Source organism: Lacerta agilis, chromosome 18 (genome assembly GCF_009819535.1).
Source record: "Lacerta agilis isolate rLacAgi1 chromosome 18, rLacAgi1.pri, whole genome shotgun sequence".
Lineage (NCBI taxonomy): Eukaryota > Metazoa > Chordata > Lepidosauria > Squamata > Lacertidae > Lacerta > Lacerta agilis.
The window spans coordinates 1,153,393-1,178,224 of NC_046329.1; the positions used below are offsets into that span (position 1 = coordinate 1,153,393).

At 46.0% G+C, this 24,832-nt stretch overlaps 1 long non-coding RNA gene across 1 annotated transcript in view; it reads right to left on the reverse strand.

Annotated features, from left to right (window-relative positions):
• LOC117039400 overlaps window positions 1–24,234 on the reverse strand; it is a 37,608-nt gene extending 13,374 nt beyond the window's left edge. The window contains exon 1 of the long non-coding RNA XR_004425776.1: window positions 24,177–24,234. This is a non-coding gene — a long non-coding RNA (uncharacterized LOC117039400). The remainder of the gene's footprint in view (window positions 1–24,176) is intronic.
• Between the last annotated feature and the right edge of the window lie 598 nt (window positions 24,235–24,832).

Genomic DNA, 24,832 nt, shown 5'->3' on the forward strand with positions numbered 1-24,832 from the left:
TCTGGAAGTTCTTCCTAATGTTTAGGTGGAATCTTCTTTCTTGTAGTTTGAATCCATTGCCCCGTGTCCGTTTCTCTGGAGCAGCAGAAAACAACCTTTCTCCCTCCTCTATATGACATCCTTTGATATATTTGAACATGGCTGTCATATCACCCCTTAACCTTCTCTTCTCCAGGCTAAACATACCCAGTATTAATAATACAGATAACTACATATTAATAATCAATAATATTAATATTAATATTAATAATACAGATAACTACAATACATATATAACAGAACTACAATATCTTGTAATCAATTTTAGGCACTTATCAACATCTGTTTTCATGAAAATTTGGGAATAACATATACGTTTAAATGATAGAATTTTTTTTAAAAAATTAAAAAGTAGGAACTTTTCACATAGATATTTACCAAGCAAGACCTAAATATTTACAAGTAACCAAAATATATTTCAAATTAGCTAATCATACCACAACTTTTTAACACCCCTCAAATCAGGATTTTTAAAGATGAAAAATTCAACACGCCCTAATGCCCCACGGAGGACCTTACGCTCTGCAAATAATAACATCCTGGAGATCCCGGGCCTCAGGGAGATTAGGCTGGCCTTGACCAAGGACGGGGCCTTTTTGGCCTTGGCCCCGGCCTGGTGGAACGCTCTGCCGCAAGAGATCAGCGCCCTGCAGGATTTGACATCTTTCCGCAGGGCCTGTAAGACAACAACTTTGTCTGCCAGGCCTTTGGTCAGGGCTCAGCCTGACTCTCCTTCCCTTTTTTGTATAAGAACTTGTACGAAAGAGGCCTCCCAGCATTCTCACAGGCCCATATAAGATCAGCGTATGAGCATTTACTATTCCCAACCCAAATCCTGCGGAAAGCCATCTAATTCAGATTTTAATTTTTATCCTGACTTCTTTTTAAGAGGTGATTTAATGATTGTTTGATTTTTATATCAATGTTTATATTTGATGTTAGCCGCCCTGAGCCCAGTCTCGGCTGGGGAGGGCGGGATACAAGTAAAAGATGATGATGATGATGATGATGATTATTATTATTATTATTATTACTACAGCAACAAAGAACACATGCCATATAATAATCTGATCCAATTCAGAAAGTTGTAATAAAACAACTTTAAAATGGAATGACTTATATATCAAATAATGTAATATTCAATAATCTATTAAAATATAATAGCACACACTAAAATTAACTCTCAAAACATCAGCAAATAGCAATTAAACACAATTTCACTCTTAACAATCGCTGTAAGTAATTACTAAACTATGATCAATAAAAATAGCTTCAAGCCACAATGCAGAAAATACCACAATGCATGCAAAACAATGTAAAAGGATCAAACTGAGAAACAGAGACACAACCTATAAAAAAAGTTATATCCAAAGAAGCTGATTGCTGAAGGATTGCTGACAGATGAAAGAAAGGACTTTTCCACACAGCGCAGAGCTGAACTGTGGGACTCCCTGCCACAAGATGTAGTGGTGGCTACCAATCTGGATTGCTTTAAAAGAGGATCAGGTGGATTTTTGGAGGAGGCTACAGATGGCTACCAGCCATGCAGGCCATGCTCTCCCTCTGCTGGTGGGGGTGGAAAATGCCTCAGAATTCCAGTTTTTTTGGGGTACACACTTAGCTTTGCCACACGCTTGCTAGGTAAATGTCTGGGCTCCCAAGCCTTTCTCTGGGAAAACTTGCATTCCAATGTTGAATCAGAGCAAATGTCAGTGTGCAGAAAACCCCACTGCTGCTTGCTGCAATTCAGGGCTAAATTGTGGGTTTTCCTGGGGAAAGAGGCAGGAGAAAAAGGAAACTCTGCGATATTATATGCCCCAAAAAGATGGAAAGATGCAGAACCCACGAAAGAGGCGTGGCAGTTGAAAATGATGGAATACGCTGAACTAGCAAGTTTAACCAGTAAAACTAGAGAACAAGATGAGGAGGATTGGAAAAGGTTTACTCTGCTCCATTATTTTTTTAAAAAGCTATTGGAAATTTTATAAATAAAAGTTAATTTTTTAAAAGGGAAATTTTGCTTGGGCACAGACCTGTCCCTAAAAAGGCAGCAAAAAAGGAAGGGTGGAAGAGCCCTTTCTCGCTGCGTTTGGCCAATGGGAGAACAGGATCCCTTCTTTGATGGAGGTCAAATAGTTTACGGCATGATCAGCTGCCCTGCAGTGTTGGCAGGAAGGTTGCCTTTTGCAACGTGGTTCGAAGGTCAATAAAAGAGAGTCAGTTAAAATGATGAGAGTCTGTAAAACCAGCGGGGGAGTCCCCAGAGGCCGGGCTGGAAACCAAATGGAAGGACATCAGCAGAGCAGGCTGGACCAGACTGACGGGGGGGGGGGGAATCTAGTCATAGAGTCATAGAATTGCAGCATTGGGAGGGGACCCCCAAGGCTCATCTAGTCCAGCCCCCTGCAATGCAGGAATCGCAGCTGAAGCATCCATGGCAGATGGCCATCCAACCTCTGCTTAGAAACCTCCAAGGAAGGAGAGTCACAAGCTCCTGAGGGAGACTGTTCCACTCTCAAACAGCTCTTACTGTTCTTCCTGATGTTTAGTTGGAATCTCCTTTCTGGTAACTTGAAGTCATGGGTTCGAGTCCTACTCTCCAGAGCAGAAGAAAACAAGCTTATTCCTTCTTCCCTGTGACAGCCCTTGAGATATTGGAAGGTGGCTCTCCTATCTCCTCTCAGTCTCCTCTTTTCCAGGCTAAACATCCGCAGCTCCTTCAACCGTCCCTCATCAGGCTTGGTTTCCTGTTTCCTGCTTCCTCCAGCATCTTCCCAAGAGGCTTTTGCACATTTAATAGCAGCATACAGAAATTCAGCAGGTGCAGCACCTGTTACTGCAGCCCCATGATAAGGTGTACCTGTTGATTTTCCCATTTTTGCACTGCTGTTAAAGGCACAGGAGCCTCACCCAAGAAAGGAGTTGGCACTCCCAGTTAGGCTGTATTGAAATAACCAGTATGTTTTGTTAAGTTTCCTCTCTTTTAAACACACGTCAACTTTAGTTTTTGTACCAGCTTTTTCTCTTCTTGCTACTGGATGATGGGTTTAACAACCACTGCATCTGTATCTGGGAGCAGGGTGCTGATCCAAAATTATGTTGTGGCTGATGTACATTGGTTGCAATTTTGTGGGAGGGTGGAATGGGGGAAGAGTGGAGGAAGCATGATTTTTTAAAAAATGATAAAAATAATAAATTGCAAACAGAATGACTGGACCAGGAGGAGAAGGCGAGAGCCAGCGTGGCAGTAACTGGCCACAAGGTCACCCAATGAGCTTCATGGCCAACCCTGGTCTCCCAGGTTTAGTAAGACACTCTAACCACTACCCCACACTGTCTCTCTTGCAAGCAACGTAGCAAACTATGAATATTTCTAAGAGTTATCTTCACAGCGTGTTATGGCTTAAAAGAAAACTATTACAAGATGATATGTAGCAGACCCTCCCAGTGCCCCTATTTTCCAGTGACTGTCCCAGATTTACAGAATCTGTCCTGGTTTCTGATTTGACCCGCTTTTTCTTAGGACATTCTCGGTAGCGGCACCCGCCCTGTGGAACGCCCTCCCACCAGATGTCAAAGAGAAAAACAACTACCAGATTTTTAGAAGACATCTGAAGGCAGTCCTGTTTAGCGAGGCTTTTAATAGATGTTTAATAGATTATTGCATTTTAAAGTTCTGTTGGAAGCCGCCCAAAGTGGCTGGGGAAACCCAGCCAGGTGGAAGGGGTATAAATATATTATTATTATTATTATTATTATTATTATTATTATTATTATTATTATTATTATTATTATTATTATTATTATTATTAATCAGAGAAATGCAGGAGGGTATGTACACCCTCCAGCTTGTCAGCATCCTTCCTAAATTGTGGCGCTCAGTGGTCTGACCAAGGCAGAATGGAGTGGTACTATTACTTCCCTTGACCAGAACACTTGACTTCTGTTGATGCAGCCTAGAATAGCATTAGCCTTTGTTGCTGCTGCATCACCCTGTGGACTCATGTTCAGCTTGTGGTCCACCAAGACCCCTCAATCCTTTTCACATGTCCTGCTAGCAAGCCAGGTGTCCCCCATCCCACATTTGTGCACCTGGTTCTTCCTGCCTAAGTGCAGAACCTGACACTTGCCCCGACTGAAATTCATTTTGCTAGCTTGGGCCCAGTTCTCCAATCTTCAAAGGTCATATTGAATCCCAGTTCTGTCTCCCCCTCCCAGTTTGGTGTGAGATGCAAACTGGAGTCCTCTTCTGCAGCCACCACAGAGAGGGAGTTGACTTGCTTGCCCCCGGAGGAGCTTGCTGGTTGCATCTCTGTTCGAGTCTCCGCACCGTCTCTTCCCACCAACAGGCAGCTTCCTTACAGGGATTAAATGTCTCTACTGAGCTAAACTGGGACATTCGAGTTACTCCAGGTGCAGAGGTGATGCTGTCTCAGAGGGTGCTACCTGTCGCATCTCTGCATGACCCTGTGTGCTGGGTTCGCCTCCTTCTTGTCAAGCAGCACACCTGGAAAAACGCCCGTACACACACACACACACACACACACACACCAAACACAAGGAGGTATATGCTGGTTCATAGAATCACAGAGTTGGAAGGGACCCTGCAGATCATCTAGTCCTACCCCCTGCAATACAGCTGTCCCTTACGGGGATTCAACCTGCCACCTTGGCGATATCAGCACCATGCTCTAACCAGCTGAGCTGTGTAGAGAGTCACCTGGGAACTACTCTCCAGTCCTCTGTTGCTTGCTCTCCAGTAGCCGGTGTTAGACTGCACCTGAATGCGGAGGTAGACTGCACCTGAATGTGGAGGTTCGCTGTTAAGAGGTTGTGCACAGCAACTGCCAGCAAAGCTATTGCAAGACTGGAAATCCACCAGGACTGAAAAGGAGTTCTGAAACTAGCTGATGGGATAAGTTTGAAGGCTTGTATTGCAGGATTATATCACAGGTCCTGTGGGAGTGAGTTCCATAGGTCAACTCCGTGCTGCATGGACATTACTTTATCTGCCCTGAATCTTCCAACTTTCAGCTTCATGGGATGCCCAGAGGTTGCAGCGTTATGAGAGACGGGGGGGAAACTTTCCTTTATCCACTTCTTCCACACAATGCAGCTTTCTAAATTTTCTGCATGTCGCTTTGCTGTTTCTCTGAACTTAAAAGCATCCAAAGGCAACGGACCAGAGTTTGCAGACCCCCTCAAAGGAGCACAATGTCCAGAGTTCTCCTGCCCCATTTTATCCTTGCAATGACCCTGAGAGGCAGGCTAGGCTGAGAGAGAACAGAGAACACCTGGAGGGATGTGGGTCTCCCTGTCCCTCACCTGGGCAGAGATATTCCCGCTCTCCCAGAACCCTCCTGGATTCCCTTGCCGCTTGTGTAACAATATCCACAGAAAACTACAATTCCCGGCACCCTTGGAACTACAGTTCCTGGGATCTTTCACGGGAGAAGCCATGCCCTGGAGGCAGTTCCAACAAACGCCGTGGCCCTCTCCTTTTCTCTCTCATGAACCCTCCCGCACCCCCTCTTCTCTTAATCTCAGGGTTGTGGGTTCAAGCTCCATGTTGGGCAAAAGATTCCTGCATTGCAGGGGGTTGGGCTAGATGACCCTCGGGGATCCCCCCCAACTCCACAATTTGATGTTCCTATGAAAATCCACACTGAAACACTGATGAACTTTCACAAGAACTTTAAAAGTTGTAAACTGAGGTTGAAATGTAGGATTTGCCCATCCTTGCTTTGTTTATTATTAAATTTTGGTTCAGCCGCTTAGAATTGTAGAGTTAAAGCTACTCTCCGTGCAGAGGACTTGCAAGATGGCGACGAATTGCAGAGTTGGAAGGTTCCCCAAGGGTCATCTAGTCCATCCCCCTTAGCAAGGCCAACTCTATGATTCTCCTGCCTGAACCCCCATTTCCCTCCACCCCCCAGAGCGACGTCTGGAGGTTTTCTTGGGGGGGGCGACACCCACACCTCCCCTTTACGGCAGACCCCCTTGCAGCCTTCCCTAGCGGCGGAAACAATGGCCTGTGTTTGTTGGGAAGGAGAGAAAGAGTCATCAAAAGAGTGTCTCGCTTGAAAGACTGAATGGAGGCCAGCATGAGGGGGAGGGGGGTGCAGGCCCCCTCGCCCATTGGAGGCCTGAACAGCTGTGAAAGGGGCTCGTCCAATTTTCCCACGCTCGGGCGAATGGCCCCGACAGGGTCAACCCCCCCCCCAACGCTAATATATACACAACCCGCGTCCTCCATTCGGAGGGGCGTTTGTTTAGTGCACAGAGACAGCCCTGACACTAATTTCACCGTCAATTTGCTTAAAAAAAAAAAAAAACACCTCGCCCTCCGTCCCATCCCCCCACTGCCCCACTGCCTTTTGTTGTTGCGGGGATAAAATATGGGGGGCAGGGGGGAACACCCCCCCCCCACACAAAAACCATACTGAAAAACAGGGAGAAACAAAAAAGGTGTTTCAGTGGCCCAGAAATAAAAACTCGGCTGTGGACTCTCACAGAGGCACACCAAACCCCTCTTTCGGCGTCTGGCTAGGTTGCCGGCAAGGTCAAGAAGAAAGTTTGCACAGAGGGATATTTGGGAAGGGGGCTGGAGGTTTCCGAAGGGCCGTATGGCGGTGGGGTCAGGATGCAGTGAAGGTACAGAACCTGGAAAATTTGCTCCCTCCAGTCTAGAGCGTATTGGGTGGGATGGCAGTCAATGGATTGAGGCTGAATCCCAACAAGTGCTGTTTCTGGGGGACAGGGGGCAGGCAGGTGTGGGGGGGACCTAAAGGACCAGGTGCGCAGCCTGGGGTTCATTTTGGACTCACCACTGTCCAGGGGGGATGCCTACCAGCTCCACCTGAGACCCTCCCTGCCTGCACACTGTATCGCTAGGGTGGTCCATGCTCTGGTTATCTCCTGCTTGGACTACTGCAATGCGCTCTCTGTGGGGCTACCTTGGAAGGTGACTCAGAAACGACAACTAATCCAGAATGTGGCAGCTAGACTGGTGACTAGGGACCATATAACTCCACTCTTAAAGGATCTTCACTGGCTCCCAGTACGTTTTTGAGCTGGTGGTGACCTTTAAAGCCCTAAACAGCCTCGGCCTTGAAACCTGAAGGAGTGTCTCCACCCCCATCATCCGGCCTAGACACTGAGATCCAGCACTGAGGGCCTTCTGGCGGCTCCCTCACTGCAAGAAATGAGGTTAGAGGGAACCAGTCAGAGGGCCTTCTTGGTGGTGGCGCCCGCCCTGTGGAATGCCCTCTCATCAGATTTCAAGGAGATAAACAACTATATGACTTTTAGAAGATATCCAACGGCAGCCCTGTATGGGGAAGTTTTCAGTGTATGATATTTTACTGTGCTTAATGTGTTTAATTTGTTGGAAGCTGCCCAGAGTGGCAACCCAGTCAGATGGGTGGCATATAATAAAGTATTCTTCTTCTTCTTCTTCTATCTACCCGGTGTGCAGAAGGAGCCTGGGCATTGAAAAGAATCAGGCAAGGTGTCTCTCTTGGCCCCAGTCCCCGGAGATTCAAAGACTGCTTTCGGTCTCTGAGGAGACTGGGCTCAGTTCTTCGCTGGTGCACAAAGAACAAATTAAAACACAACAAGATTTGTCCACATGTTTTTGAGCCTGTTGCTGCAGGCATGAGGACTAGAGCCTTTTTTTAAAAAAAGAAAGAAAGTAATCTCTTAAAAGAAAAAAAAATGGGGTTGGCTTTTACAGCCCAACTCCCCATCAAGGGATGCAGCACACCCTAAGTCCGTTATCATTCTGAGAAGAATGAGCAGAGGCAGGAACATAGCTGTCAACTTTTCCCTTTTCTTCCGAGGAATCTGATTCGGAATAAGGGAATTCCCCTTTAAAAAAGGGAAAAGTTAACAGCTATGGGCAGGAACCAGTTGAGGAAAGCAAGGAAGATCATTTCCCCCTGTTGTAGCAGCACTCCTCCCCCCCCCCCACTTTGTAAGGAGGTGACGGGACCCAGAACAAAAGCGTGCAATAATTTTCAAAAGCTTTAGAAGTTGCCCAACTCCTTAGCCAAAGTCAACCCCAAAGAGGCAGCCCTCAACAGAAATTCGAGAGTGTGCCTTGTCTCCTGTCCGTCAAGATACAGAATGTGGCAATGCCACAACTGCATAGCATCCTAGAATTGTAGTGATGGATACGACCCCCCATGGGTCATCTATCCCAACCCATGGCAACGCAAGACTGACCTCAGTTCTGAATGTGAAACCAGGGGACCTGGAAATCTGATCTCAATAGGAAGCTGAGCCAGGCCATCACTCCATTGAGCTCAGGACTGACTGGCAACAGCTGCCCAAGGCTTCATGCAGGGGACTCTCTTTCAGGGAATGAACCTGCATGTGAAACAGGGGCTCTGCAATGAAGCTGCGGCTTTCTTTCCCAGGACAGGACTAGACGCCTGGCATTTGGTGGTAGACTGCCCCTGAACGTGGAAGCTCTACTTAGCTCTTTAGCATTCAATGCCTCGGTCCATCCTCTGAGAAGCAATCTGTTTCCTTGGGAAAAACCCAGCTTGGCTGCTGCACAGAATCATAGAATCGTAGAGTTGGAAGGGATCCCAGGGTCATCTAGTCCAACCCCCTGCAATGCAGGAATCAACAGTCTCTCAATCTCAGTATTTTCTGCACTGACCTGCAGCGACTCGCCAGGGTTTCAGACAGGGAGGTTCCCCCAGTCCTGCTGGGGATTTCAACCCAGGCTTGATGTCGTACAGCTGTGATAATCCCTGAAAACAGGAAATCTAACTGCTAGTCCTCATGGTTCTGAATGAGTTGCTCATGTCAATAAAAGCTACATGAAATAAAGCGCACAGCCAAAATGATTTAAGAAAGCCCAACGTCATTTTAGCACACCTTGTTTAGTATTGCATACATGGATGGAAAATAACAAGGCTTCCACTTGTTAATTTGCAGGGCATGTGCAGAGTGCCCTTCCTGAAGCCCATAACTACAACCAAGTTAGGGCTTCTGATTTTTGGGTGGTGGTGTGGAAGAATGTTCATTTCACAGTTTGGTGCAAAGCCCGTGAGGTGTTTTGGTTTGCAACACCCAGTAACCAGCATGACCAATGGTCAGGGACAATGGAAGTCCGAATCAAGCAAGGTCCAGTGAGCAACAGGTGCTTCTCAGTCTTGACAGTCTTCAGCTAGATGGACCAATGGTCCAACTCTGGGTAAAGCGACTTCCTGAACTCCTGTTTAAACCGGAGTCTTGCTTTATTTTAAAGGAAAGAACCATCGCTCAGTGGTAGGAGAAAAGAAAACACCCCCCCACACACACCCCTAAGTTGGAATGGAAGCTTCTTATGTCTGGATATTCTCTGATCTGGACGGGCGACTAGTCCGATTTGGTATACGGCAGCCAATTACGTCCCTGTGTTTCAAAGGGAGCCTATTTAGCAATTGCAAAATTGTCATCATTGGGACATCTCAGAAGAAATAAACAGGAGCAGAATCTCCACTTCCAAACAGATACAGTGGCAGCCCAAATCAAAGAAGAAAGATTGGGTACATTCTCCCGAGGAAAGACAGGCCTATCGACCTGCTGTTAAGTCAGGGTATTAAGGGAACATCCACACACAGGCGCAGTCTACCTCAAAGTAGCAGCTCCCTGGGGATAAATGCCCTGTGGCCCCGATTGCATGGGCTTCCCCTTGAGGGCTGGCTGCTGCTGAAACCAAGACAAGCCCATGATTTGATGCAGCCAAGATGGCTAAGTTGAGCCTCCAGTTTCAGAAGCAGTCCAGCACCCTCTTTTATCCCCCTCCCCCTCCAGGCATCATTGTCATTCCCATTCCCTTCAGGGTCTTTCTCTCCACTCTGTTAACATCCCGCTCTGTAAAAAAGATAAATTATCTTTCTTTCCCCAGATTGTAGGCTCCTAGGGGCAGAGGACTGCTATTACTCTGTACTGCAATATGAAATGTTGTCACTTTAATCGAGGGCGTCGTGAGATCAGAAAACTTTATCCATTGCATGCTTTTTATAGAAATACTTAAAAAAAAGGTAAATATAAATTAAATAATAACTGCTTTCCTTTACTCCCTGCAGGTAGAAACTTTGCATATAAAGGTGAGGAAATATATCAGCACATGATTCTATGATTCTGTTCTAGGAGATCTGGTGTTATATGAGAGAGGGAGAAAGTATTTTCTCTATCCTCTTTCTCCCTGCCACACATAATTTTATACAGCCCAGTCATTTCTCATCTGAAACATGCCTTCCCCCCAATTTAAAAGCCCCAGACATTGCCAGTTTTTCTCATCGGGGAGTTGCTCCAGCCCCTCAAGGGCCGCCAGTAATGACCTCTAAATTGGGCAGCTTTAAAAATGGAATGACACAAATTCACGGAATAGTTTGAGCTTTCTGTTTCTTCCTCCCAGCTCTTCCTCCTTTCCTCGTGTGCCATGTCCTTTTAAGCTGCGAACCCGATATTTTCGCAAGAGGAATTACGCTGGTAGTTTCAGGACCGACAGAAGGAAGGACTTGCTCACACAGTGCAAAGTAAAAACACAGAATTTGCTCCCACAATATTTAGTGATGGCCACCAACTACAGAGGACAGCTATTATGATGACAATTTTATCATTAGACTCTCAGTTTGCTTTTTCTTATGTTTTTATCATTGATGTTCTGTAATGTGTTTTTAATGTTGTACAATGCCCTGGGATCTTCTGATAAAGGATGCTATATAAACTGAAATAATAATATTAATATTAGGTGAGACCAATTCACAGATGCCCACGAGTTCTGGTGTTATATGAATGCATGAGAAAATCTTCTCTCAATCCACTTTCTCCATTCCACACATCATTTTATATCCTCCCTTAAACTAGCCTTTTCTCTAAACTTAAGAAAGCCCCCAAACTTTGCAAGCTTCCCTCACTGGGGAGTCGCTCCTTCCCCTTGATCATTTTTTTTACTTTTTTTGTGGGGGTCCCTTTTCCTGCACCTAAATTTATTCTAAGGGTAATGAATTCCCCCCCCCCACTCTCGCCCAACACCATTCATGCTTATGCAAGCCTTTCTCTGTTCAGGCTGCCCCCTCTGCCTGTCTTCGAAGACTTTTTCCTGAAAGTGCCCCACCTCGCAAACCGGGAAACTGTTTCGCCCCTGAACAAAGAATTTTTAAAAAGAACTTGGACTGGCAGATCTGAACTCGGCTCTCAATATCCGCCCAGGCCTGGCAATCCCATTCAGTGCCTGGTGGAGTCGAAACTGAACAGAAATGGCCTCCGATCCAGCTGCCTCATCTTGGCACCGGGAAAGCGGGCACGAGCGGCCCTCCATTGTGGCACGAAGGAAGTTGGTGGCAAAGCAAGTCTCCAAAGGACATAGGAAAATGGACCCAGCAAAATGCCAAATGACGCCCCCCCCTCGCCTTTTCAAGTGCCAACTGAGCTGTTTCCGAGTCCTCTCATTGGGGTCATCCCTTGCCGCAGTGTGCCAAGAACATAGCGACAAAAGTGAAGGCTTCCGCAAAATGTTGGGCCCTTCTGCCGACCAGCCAGACCCTGCCCTCTGGCAGGCTACTCCACTGCAGCCCCCGCCCTCTCTGTTTTTTGTTACTTCCCCTCCACCAGCAGTGGAAACTCGGGTCCATTGCCACTCACTCCTGAATAGGGCAAATATTCCTGCCTTGCAATTCTATCCTTCTATGAAATACAGGGGGGAAGACAGATAGACAGAGAGCAGACCCTCCCAGTGTCCCAATTTTCCAGGGACAGTCCTGGAATTACAGAAGCCATCCCGGTTTCTGATTTGATCCCGGAATGTCCCGGTTTCCATTTTCTTCTGGAACGGATTATGTTCAAAAACCAAGGTGCCACTGTATATATATAAAGTTGAATCTTGATTTTAAAATGTAAACCTGTTAACACTACAGTATGTAACACAATACAGTAGAGGTTTTTTAAATAAAATAAAATTAATTGACTTAGTAATAAAAAACTAACCATTAGAAAATAGATTTTATACACAACCTGCTTTTTTTTTTTTTTTAATGTTTTGCATGTACCGGTAATTGCAATTAGGGCTTTTGTGTTCTTAAAATTGTTTTTAAACATATTGCAGTTTTTTAAAACGTGTGTGTGTGTGTAATTATTGAACAGGAGTGCAATCATTATGATTCTTAAATGAAATAAATGAACAAGGAAATCTCCTCTTGTTTTACTGACTATAGTCCTGCTCAGAGGTGGCCCATTGGAAACTTGGGTCCAGTAACTTTAACGGGTCTACTCTGAGTAGAACTTTGTGGGATACATGCAGTGTTGTACCTCCCCTTCCCCACACACTGCAACTAGGACTAGCACTTGGGAGAGACCCGGTTCGAATCCGCCACTCAGCCACCAATCTCTCTGGGTGACCTTGGGGCCAGTCACTGTATCTCTCAGCTTTACCTGCCTCACAAGAATGTAGCTGAGAGAATATGGAAAGGGCCAAGGAGCTCTGGGAGAGTGCCTGTCTTGCATGAAGGAGGTCTTGGGTTCGAATCCCTGGCAGCATCTTCAGGCAAGGCTGGGAGAGAGGCCTGCCTGAAATCTTGGAGTGCTGCTGCTGCGTGGGCAACACCAAATACCATGTACCAGTGGTCCGACTCAGCTTCCATGTTTCTAAAAGGTAAAGGTAAAGGGACCCCTGACCATTAGGTCCAGTCACGGACGACTCTGGGGTTGCGGCGCTCATCTCGCGTTATTGGCCGAGGGAGCCGGCGTACAGCTTCCAGGTCATGTGGCCAGCATGACTAAGCCGCTTCTGGCGAACCAGAGCAGCGCACGGAAACACCATTTACCTTCCCTCCGGAGCAGTACCTATTGATCTACTTGCACTTTGACGTGCTTTCGAACTGCTAGGTTGGCAGGAGCAGGGACCGAGCCACAGGAGCTCATGTGGGGATTTGAACCTCCGACCTTCTGATCGGCAAGCCCTAGGCTCTGTGGCTTAGACCACAGCGCCGCCCGGTTCCCATGTTCCTAAGGATAGTTAAATAATTGAGGGGATACATGGTCTGGAAATTAAAGCACAGTGGACAGGAAGATTTTTTGGAGAGCGGACTATTTTAATAAGAAAAGGGAAAACATCTAGTGAATGTGAACTATTAGATTTTCATACACGCAGAATGATGGAAAGGAACTTAACTTAGAAATGATAATTATTATCATGGACCGATAATTTGTTGATTAACCTCACTTATAGATATTACAAATGTTAAAATATTGTATGTGCAGGAATAGGAAAGTGGATAGCTAATGGCTAAGGATGATAAGTTTAAAAACACAAAAAACCCTATTGTAATATAAGGTTAATTGTAAGGAATGGGTAAACAAGAATTTTTGTGTGTGTGTGTGTTGAACAAGAAAAAGAATTATTGGTGTTTTAGTTTTAGTTGGGTTATATTTGTTTTATTATGTTGTTTGATTGTTTGTCTGTGTGGTGTATGTTGTTTTGTTGTTCTTTGTCTGGAAAAAGCCAATAAAGTTCTTATTTAAAAAAAATTTGTAAGGAATGGAATGTGAATTAGAAATAACCAGGGAAACAACACAGCAACAAGAGAGAACTTTGGAAGCATCAACAACAGAGTGCAGGAAATTTTTTGGGTGGGGGTGTGGGAATTCGTATTAAATTTGTTTGAATGATTTGGTAAATATTTGGAAAATAAAAATGATCAGGGAAAAAAAAGGATAACTAAATAAATTCCTTCCAGTAGCACCTTAGTTTGTTCTTGGTGTGAGCTTTCGTGTGCATGCACACTTCTTCAGATATCATACCAAGAACAAACTTGGTTGGTCTCTAAGGTGCTACTGGAAGGAAGGAATTTTTTAATTTTTAATTTTGTTTTGACTATGGCAGACCAACACGGCTACCTACCTGTAAATAAATCCCACTAGCAGGACTCGAGGGCTGAAGCATGTGTCAAATGATTCCCAGCAACTGGCATTCAAAGATAGACTCTACCTGGACATGGAGTTTCCACCAAGCTAACATATGAGTCATAAGGCCGTCAGAATTGTCCTGCTGGCTCAGGCCTAACGTTGCCCAACTCAGTCCAGCATCCTTTCCTCCTGGGGGCCAGCCAAGGGCCCCAATGTCAATCCTAAAAGCAAGGCATGAGCGACACCCTCCTCTCCTGTGGTTTCCAGCAACTGCTATTCACAGACACTCCAAATGTTTCCATTTTCCAGGGACAGTCCCGGATTTACAGAAGCCATTCCGGTTTCCGATTTGATCCTGGAATGTCCTGCTTTTCCTTAGGACGTCCCTATTTTCATCGGAGAAATGTTGGAGGGTCTGGAGTTATGCGACCCCCGAGCCAAGGAGATAAGTAACTGTACAACATTTAGAAGGCATCTGAAGGCAGCCAGGATAGGGATGTTTATAATGTTTAATGTTTCATTATGTTTTTATATATGTTTGAAGGGTATTAGTTATTTGTGTTGGAAGCTGCCCAGAGTGGCTGGGGCAACCCAATCAGATGGGTAGGGTAATAATGATAATGATAATGATAATGATAATGATAATGATAATGATAATGATAATAATAATAATAATAATAATAATAATAATATCCATTGATAGCCCTCTCCTCCATGTGTGTGTGTGTGTGTGTGTGTGTGTGTGTTTTGAGACCATAGATGACCTTTTTAAAATACAAGTCTAGGACCAGATGATTTAGCAGAGTGAGGTGAGGCTGGGCGAAGAGAGAAATGGTCCAACTAGCTGTTTTCTATTCTCAGTGAACTTCACAGATCATAAAATAGCCTGTCTCCCCACAATTCAGACTCCAGACAGATCCATTGTGCTGCCCTGCTCCCTGATGGGCAGGTGGTCTTCTCGCTGTCAGGATTTGCAGAGAGTGGGTCCCGGGGGTTTGTGTGTGCAAGGTCTAGATCAGAGCAGCTGGAATGAAGTGTGCTGGGAAAAACGTTTTTATTCAAAAGGTCACAGGGCCTTGGAATATAATTTGGGAATCGCCACTCTTAAAACCCACTTCTTAGGGGGAAACGCCTTGAAATTACTACACAGATGGCTTCGCACAACTTTGCAAATTGGCGATTCTTGCATTGCAGAGGGTTGGACTAGTAGACCCTCAGGGTAACTTCCAACCCTACAATTGTATGATACTATGATGAGGGTGAAGGGACGCGAGCGGCGCTGTGGGTTAAACCACAGTGCCTAGGGCTTGCTGATCAGAAGGTCAGTGGTTCGAATCCCCACGACGGGGTGAGCTCCCGTTGCTCGGTCCCTGCTCCTGCCAACCTAACAGTTCGAAAGCACAGCAAAGTGCAAGTAGATAAATAGGTACCGCTCTGGCGGGAAGGTAAACGGCATTTCCGTGACCTGCTCTGGTTCGCCAGAAGAGGCTTAGTCATGCCGGCCACGTGACCCGGAAGCTGTACGCCGGCTCCCTCGGCCAATAAAGCGAGATGAGCGCTGCAACCCCAGAGTCGTCCGCAACTGGACCTAATGGTCAGGGGTCCCTTTACCTTTACGATTCCACAGTTAACACCACACATTGATGCATATTCAACACACACTTAAAGGCCATGATGTCCCCCAAAGCAACTACAGGGGGTTGGACTAAACAACCCTCAAGGTCACTTCCAACTCTAGTGAAAGAGGGTTTTAATTTGCAAAACAAACAAACAAACAAACAAACAATTCTCATTTTACAGATCAGCCTGGAAGATTTTTTTTCTTTTTCAGTTTCAGCTTGCTTTTTACAATTGACTCTTGTTCCCTTCCCTGGAATAGTTTCTGATGCTAGGATACGGAGAAGGTCTGTAATCTCCAGAAAATTAATGGCATTTGGAAGACGAGACCTTAAAGTGGAGCCTATTTTAAGATGTTCTTTCTGACTCATCGGCTTGCACCTCTGTGTGTGTGTGTGGGGGGGAAGAGTTCTCCCTCCCACCACCTGCCACCTGCCACAAACCAGGAAACTGTTATTGAACTACCTTTGCAGATAGTCCCCAGGAAGATGTTGCCCAAGTAAGATGGCAAAGCTGAATGAGGGTTGGAGGAAGCTGTCAAATTGTTGGGGCAAAACAGATCTTTAAAGGTGTGTGTGTGGGGGGGGGGTCATTTTTGGCCTGAGGGACGCACTCAGCACATGAACAGAGGTCAAAGTGGCTGGAGCACTAAAAGTAATCTGTTACCTTTCTACAAACTGCACTGCTTTCTACAAACACAGACAGCAGCCCTCTCCATCCCCCCTCTGGGCGAGTGAGAGGCATGATCCGAAATTACAGACACATTCCTGCCTTGCAGGGGGTTGGGCTGGATGACCCTTGGGGTCCCTTCCAACTCTACAATTCTATGATTCTACAATTCTATGAAAAATAATATCAGTAATAATAAATTATTGGTTTTGCCACCAGGGCATTGAGTATGCTTTGATTATGTAGCAGCTAGAAAGAAAAAAGAGAAGCTTCGTTGTTTCAAAAGAAGGAAAGCTGTAGCTCTCAGTTTTTAAGAGGATGGGCTTGAAAGTGTCTAAGTTTTTAAGAGGATGGGCTTGAAAGCAGCTAAAAAAGCCAATGCAATTCTGGGCTGCATCAATAGGAGTATAGCATCTAGATCAAGGGAAGTAATAGTACCACTATATTCTGCTCTGGTCAGACCTCACCTGGAATACTGTGTCCAGTTCTGGGCACCACAGTTCAAGAAGGATACTGACAAGCTGGAACGTGTCCAGAGGAGGGCAACCAAAATGGTCCAAGGCCTGGAAACGATGCCTTATGAGGAACGGCTTAGGGAGCTGGGTATGTTTAGCCTGGAGAAGAGAAGGTTAAGGGGTGATATGATAGCCATGTTCAAATATATCAAAGGATGTCATCTAGAGGAGGGAGAAAGGTTGTTTTCTGCTGCTCCAGAGAAGCGGACACGGGGCAATGGATTCAAACTACAAGAAAGAAGATTCCACCTAAACATTAGGAAGAACTTCCTGACAGTAAGAGCTGTTCAGCAGTGGAATTTGCTGCCAAGGAGTGTGGTGGAGTCTCCTTCTTTGGAGGTCTTTAAGCGGAGGCTTGACAGCCATCTGTCAGGAATGCTTTGATGGTGTTTCCTGCTTGGCAGGGGGTTGGACTGGATGGCCCTTGGGGTCTCTTCCAACTCTAGGATACTATGATTCTATGTGTCTGGGCAAAGCCAAATGATACCTTGCCAGCCCGGGAGAGTGAGATTTCGAAGCCCAGCATAAGCTCCTTGGTGCTCCATCCCATAACTGGAATCCTAGAGATGTAGAGTTGGAATGCACCCCAAGGGTCATCCAGTCCAACCCCCTGCAGGAATAACCAGCAGTAAATTAGGCACTTAAAAAAATAAACTGCAATTCCATGATGATGATTATTGCTGCTGCTGGCATCCATCTCTCTTGGGAGACAACAGAGGAGTGTGTCATGGGCCAGGAGTCGGCTTCACCTGATGAGCAGCAGCCTGAAGGAGCAGAAGGTGAGCTGACTCCACCTGTTGCTTATCAGCCTTCTTGCTCCTGATTCGAACCAGCTGACTCCAGCTTTCTTAAGCAGGATTTCCAGCCTCAGTGAGTTGCTGGGAGCAAAAACTTGTCATTCCTGGCCAAACCTTGCTTCTTCTTGCTCCTCATGACCTTGGGCCCTCGGATTTCTTGACCCCCAGATTGTCTGACTATGTGAACGGAGATATTCCTGACCTTAGGACTGGACCTTGCATACAGACTTTGCCTCCAAGCAAGTGCCCCCCTGAGACTGGTTGGTTGGCTTCTCCCTCCACTGAGTTCTCCCATGGCTGGCTGGCAGCACAGGACTACGGCACAGTGCACCTTTGGTGCTGAGGTCAAGCTGTTGGAAGGCTGCAGCTCTTGCTGTGGTTGTAGAGACCGACGCAGGAGAGACATGTTTTGTTGCAGCCGGGGCAGAGGAAGGCATGCAGTTGTGCTGTTGCAGATGCAGCAGGGCATTTCTTCTCGCTTCTTTCCTCCCAGTGGTCATTCCTCCTCTGGTCACTGCTGTGGATACAAGATGTGCTTTGTTTTTTATGACTACTTTGCTATGTAAATCTTTTCATATTGTAAGTCGCCTTGAGCATTGTTTTAACTGTGAAAAGGTGGCATGAAAATAAAATGATGATGACTTGACTGATGAGGAAGGCAGATTCCTCCCCAGAGCCAGGGATTCCCACACAGAAGGACTGATTTTGCCAGTCTTCATGTCCCGTCTGCAGACAGCTTTGTAACGCAGAGTTCTGCCAACAGGCCTGATGCCATAGGGCAGCTTCCCTCAGAGCACGTCCTTGGGGATCCCCCCATCTTCCGTTCTGTGCACGTGGCGAGGCCAGCGTAGATGTTGCCGAGACCAGAGCTGTGGGCTTGGGAGAGCACATTTTGGCTTGGAATTCTGTGCTGCCATTGGATACGTCAAATCCTCTTGACGCAGCGCATGTGGAAGGTGTTGAGGCGTCACTCCTGAGCCATGGTCCTTTCCGTGAAATAACTCAAGATCCCAGACCTCATGGTTCCAAATCAGGGGCTGGTTTTAAAAAGCAACGGAGGAAGCTGCCTTCATCCAAGTACAGTGGTACCTCGGGTTAAGAACTTAATTCGTTCCGGAGGTCCGTTCTTCACCTGAAGTACCACTTTAGCTAATGGGGCCTCCCACTGCCGCTGCACTGCCAGAGCATGATTTCTGTTCTTATCCTGAAGCAAAGTTCTTAACCTGAAGCATTATTTCTGGGTTAGTGGAGTCTGTAACCTGAAGCGTCTGCAACCTGAGGCACTGCTGTAGCTCCGTTCTGCCATAGAAAAACAGCCCTGCCTCTCTCACAGGGCTTTGGGCATCCCTTGTCATACCAGGAAGTGCCATTGAAGACTGAACCATAGAATCCTAGAACTGTAGAGCTGGAAGGGACCCCGAGGGTCATCCAGCCCACCCCCTGGCAATGCAGGAACCTCAACTAATGCAGGAAAAGAAGCGAAAATGACACCAAGGGCTCAGGCCAAAGTAACGGTTTGATAGATATAAATTATTCAAGTCTCTTGTAAGTTTTATTCCTTGAGGTTTGTAATAAAATTGAGATGACAACGCCAGGACAAGGCCTTGTTTCGGTATTCTTCCTCAGCTACTAGTGTCTTAGAGTTTTCAGGTCAAAGTATACCAATTGTTTTGAGTTGAGTGACTCCTCAACTAAAGCATCCATGACAGACGGGACCTGGGACCTTCTACATGCCAAGCAAGTGCTCTACCACTGACCTGTAGCCCAGCTGCACTGTAGACTGCTGACATGATCAACTGCTTTTCCAGGTAAAAACACACACAGAGAATTTCACAGAATTGCAGACTTGGGAGTGGGCAAGGGGGGGGGGCAGAGGAATGACTAATGCAATTGAGATGGCTCGGGCAGTAGAGCAGAACACTCTTAATCTCAGGGTGGGGCTCTCTCCTTTTCTCTCTCGTGAACTCTCCCACATCCCCTCTTCTCTTAATCTCAGGGTCGTGGGTTCAAGACCCACATTGGGCAAAAGATTCCTGTATTGGAGGGGGTTGGGCTAGATGATCCTCAGGGCCCCTTCCAACTCTACTTCCACTGTCTCGCTAGAGTGGTGCATGCCCTGGTTATTTCCCGCTTGGACTACTGCCATGCGCTCTACATGGGGCTGCCTTTGAATGTGACTCAGAAACTACAACTAATCCAGAATGAGGCAGTCAGACTGGTGACCAAGAGCAGCTGCCGGGACCATGTAACACTTGTGCTGAAAGACCTACATTGGCTCCCAGTATGTTTCTGACTGAGCACCATTCAAAGTGTTGGTGCTGACCTTTAAAGCCCTAAACAGCCTTAGCCCTGAAACCTGAAGAAGCGTCTGTTTCCACCCCCAACATCCATCCCAGACACAGAGGTCTAGCTCCGAGGGCCTTCTGGTGGTTCCCTCACTGCAAGAAGTGAGGATACAAGGAACCAGGCAGAGGGCCTTCTCGGTAGTGGCGCCTGCCCTGTGGAACACCATCCCCTCAGATGTCAAGGAGATTAAAAAAACTACAGTGGTACGTGGTACCTCGGTTTAAGAACAGCCCTGTTTACGAACAATTCGGTTTACGAACTCCGCAAAACCAGAAGTAGTGTCCCGGTTTACCTCGGTCCAAGAATGGAATCCGAATGGTGGAAGGGCACCGGTGGCGGGAGACCTCATTAGGGAAAGCGCGCCTTGGTTTAAGAACGGTTTTGGTTTAAGAACGGACTTCCGGAATGGATTAAGTCTGTATACCGAGGTCCCACTCTATGACTTTTAGAAGATGTCTTTAGGCAGCCCTGTAAGGAAGTTCTTGATATTTGAGGTTTTACTGTTTTTATATCTGTTGGAAGCTGCCCAGAGTGGCTGGGGCAACCCAGTCAGATGGGTGGTTTATTATTATTATTTTATAAATATAATTAGTAATATATTATACTAGATGACCCTCATGGTACCTTACAATTCTATTATCTAGCCCAACCCCCTGCAATGGAGGACTCTCAGCTAAAACATCAATGATAGAAGACCATCCAACCTCTGACTAAAAACCTCCCAGGAAGGAGAGTCCAGCACCTAATAATAATAATAATAATAATAATAATAATAATAATAAATTTTTATTTATACCCCGCCCTTCCCAGCCAAAAACTGGGCTCAGGGCGGCTAACACTGATTAAAATCACAGGAAAACATAAATCCAATCAATTTAAAATAACAGATTAAAATACAAATTTGAAAATTCAATATTAAAACTGCAGTCTCATTTTCAAATAACCCACCAATAAAAGAATGAAGCATAAATATCAAACAGAAGCCAACCCAAAGGCCAGGTGGAACAGCTCCGTCTTGCAGGCCCTGCGGAAAGATACCAAATCCCGCAGGGCCCTGATCTCTTGTGATAGACTGTTCCACCAAGTCGGGGCCAATACTGAGAAGGCCCTGGCCCTAGTTGAGGCCAACCTAGCATCTTTGTTGCTCGGGACCTCCAAAAGATTATTATTTGAGGACCTTAAGGTCCTACACGGGACATACCAGGAGACCCCGATCCACCATCCAACAGCTCTTACCGTCAGGATGTTCTTCCTAATAAAAGCCCATCCCTGTTGAAAGCCAGCCAAAGGCACTCGGGGGAACCCCGTTCCCTGAACCTGCTGTTCCATTTCATTCGTTTATATTTACCCCCAGCCTTCTAGTTCAATTCCACCCTTCTCTTTCAACAAGTAAGATGTTAACTGGCCGCCTAAGAGAAAACTCTTCCTGTACACCCCACAATAATATGAAAGGGGTCACCTGCCCCCCAACCCCTGCAACAACTCACAGGACTCTTTGCTGGAAGATGTAGACGTGGGGAGATATTTGCAAAAGCCGGGGTGCCCCGTCGAGTAGTGGGTGGGTTTGTACATTCGGTTTTCTAGCTTTATGACATCATATATACTCATACAGCTAGATAACCAAAGAGAAAAACCAGCCCTGTTGGGTAGGCCTTGCTCAAACAACTATGTATTTAGACCAAGGGGAAGGGGGAGAAATTCAATCTAGTTCACGCTTACATTCTGAGCTACCTGATTCATGTTTTAGGATACAAGGCGGGAGCCATTCTTTGAAACTTTGCCCCTTACCTGAATTTCGCAGCGTGTCCAGAATTTTGCAACATGATTTGTCCGAAAATGCATATATGCCTGGTGTAGTGGTTAGAGCATCGGTCAAGGACATGGGGGGCCCAGCGTTTGAAGCCCCACTCGGCTGTGAAGCTCACTGGGTGTGACCTTGGGGTGGGGGCAGCCAATGCCTCTCAACCTAGTCTGCCTCGCAGGGTTGTTGTGGAGATTAAGTGAGGAGTGGGAGAGCATGCATGCCACCTTGAAGACAAAGCTGGGCTTTAACTGCAGTAAATAAGCAGTGAAACAATAACCTGAAATATGGCAAAGGTGGAAGGCGTCCCAAAATAAACCTGCCGCCCAAACTGCCTTTGGGACAGACACCCAAAGAGGCTTGCCCTCAAGGAATACCCCTCTGTTACACCCACACAAATATGTGGCTTTGGAGACCTGCCGCCTCTTGCAGATCGCTCCCACTATAACAGTATATATACCCCGCCAACCCCAGTCTGCTCTGTCCCAATTCCAGGCCCAAGCACATCCCACGGAGACCCAAGTTGCACCTGCCTTTAGAGTAACCCTGTGTGCAAAAATTCTCTCCTCTCCCAAAGTTACTGGCTCTGCAGTTGCTGAGTCACGAACTCTAGGAGGAGGAAGACATGGTCTGTGCATCTTAAAGGGACCGGCCATCATTCTCCTGCCTCCCCCCGCCACCCAACGATGCTGTTGCTGGCTATTATTCTGATTATTTTGTTATTATTCTCAGCCTCCGCTCCAGTTCGTGGAAATCTCTGGATGGTAAAAGAAAACCAAACCGTTTCACAGCTTCCCAGGATTTCAGCACATTTCTCTCTCCACCTGTCCACATGCTCCATCCCTTTGCAAATGCTTACAACCCGCACTACCAGCAAATTGCTTCGTTTGTTCCTATTTTGATCAAACCACAGTTCCTAATTTATTATTATTATTATTATTATTGGGGGGGCTTTCCCCTCTGTTCACCGCCCCTGGCCCCACCCTTGGGTAAATGCCACCTCTGAAATTTCATTCGCAGGTTTCCAAAACCGAGTCCCTAGAAGCAAAGAGATCTATCCAAGGATTTCGCCCGGCGGAATCAGCATCCACAACTCGATTGGGTCAGTTCATCGCAAAGTGTCTAGCTCAGCTTGGCTACCCAACCCAAAGCCTGGAGGTAAGAGGAGGCGGAATTTTTATATATATTTTTAAACAACAACAGCATCACGTGCACACAAATATTAACACAGCAAACTGTTTCGCACGCTAGCAACCGGTTCATCTTGAACAGCTGATTAAGATTTGCAGGTATGGGATACTTTCAGCCCCTCGAATACATCTTTGGCCTAATTGATGCAAGACCTCCCTAACCCTTTAAGGATATTCCAAAGTGAGTTGTTCTCAAGTTCCTTTGGGAGGAAGGATTGGGTAGCTGGATGGATGGATAAATAAATATTAACCAAGCATCTAACATAGCCTCTGCCAATGTATGAAATGGCAAAATGAATCTTGGAAGAGCCCTCCTACCGGGTCAAAAGTGTTACAAGGGTGCATTCAATTAAATTTGTAAAAGAAGAGGAGATCATACCACCTCTTCTCCCTCTCTCTTTCTCAGGACAGGGTAGCTATTCAGCTGCCCTCGCCTCAGAACGTGAACCTACAAAATTCGCCATTTCATTCCATCTTTTATTAATCTAGATTTTCAAGATAGCCTACAAAAGACAACCATAAAACAAACATAAAACAGATCAGAAACATCAGAAACAAAAGCAAATTCCCAATTTTGAAAAATATATGGAAACCAGAAAGCAGCTCCCCATCAAAATTTGCACTTTTCTGAATTTTACAAGCCAGTTCTCCAGCCAAGTCATGTATATATGCATTATTTGACAGTAAAGTGCGGATAAAATGCATGATATTTGAGAAAACGAAATGCATTATACCAGTACCAATGAAGAGTGCCTGCAGAAATTAGCGTTTTAGGAGAGATTTGGCAATGACGTTTCATCGGAACTTTTTCCCCCTTAATAAAAATACAAATCACAAACTGCTGTGAAAAAGTAAAGAACTAAGACTGGGGAAACAAGAAAGAGTGAAATGGACAGATTTGCCTATTCCTACTAGTCCTTTTTTAAAAATAAAATAAAATAACATCCTACAGCTTTAACAAAAGGCAAGTCACTTGTAGCCAATCCTACTCAGAGTAGACCCATTGAAATTAGTGGCCATGACTCACTTAGGACAATTCAAATGGGTTATTTCTTCCTACTTTCTATCTGGATTTTTTTTTATTATTATTAAAGATTTTCTTGGTTTACAAAGTGTGTGTAATGTCTCTCGTATTTTTCCATAAAACATTTTTACAGATCAATTTTAGTTGTTGAGACATTAGGGAGAGAGGGGGGGAGGAAGTGAGGCTCCAGATTTCACCCTGTTCCCTGAAAAAGTCAAAACATTCCCCACAAGAGAGAGCCCGTTGTTATTTCTGCAAAAGTTTGCTACTCACTCAGTCTCCTGCCCTGTCTCGTGCTGTCCAAAGTTGACTGTTTCGCCTAAATCGCCACTTTTTGCCATTTTTGTGTTCCCAAAGTGTGTGGTATAAAGGGGGGAGGGATATCAAAAAGAGAGATTTTGGATGGGGAGAGGAAACTCAAAACAGACTCCCCCCCCCCCCCGCCTGCAAAATAAAAATCCTCTCAGCATATAAGTGGCCGGCTCCTCCAGCCCCTCCGAATGTGAGGAGTCTCCTTCTCTTCTCTAAACTTGATTGATTTTTAAAAACCGGCTTCGTTTGGGGCGGGAGAAAAAAGATGGGAAAGGGGTGGGAGGGAGGGGGTGAACCTCCGAGAGTGACAGCATGGGAAAAAGAGGGGTGGGGGGAGCAATATGGAAATGGAGGGGACAATGGCCAGACAGGGGGAGAAGACAACAGCCTTTCTATGCGGGAGAGCCAGACAGGGTCAGAGGTCGTTCTCCAAAGCCACCAGATGATGCGAATGTCATTTAGGGGTGCCTATTCAGACACAGATGAACAAGTTTGCATGAGGCTGCCTCTGAGGTAGATGTCTGGTTTAAAAAAAAAAAATTATATATGCAAAACCAACAACCCTCCCTGTGCTCACACAATGCCCGACCCCCCACACGCTCCGCTTCTCAAAGTCG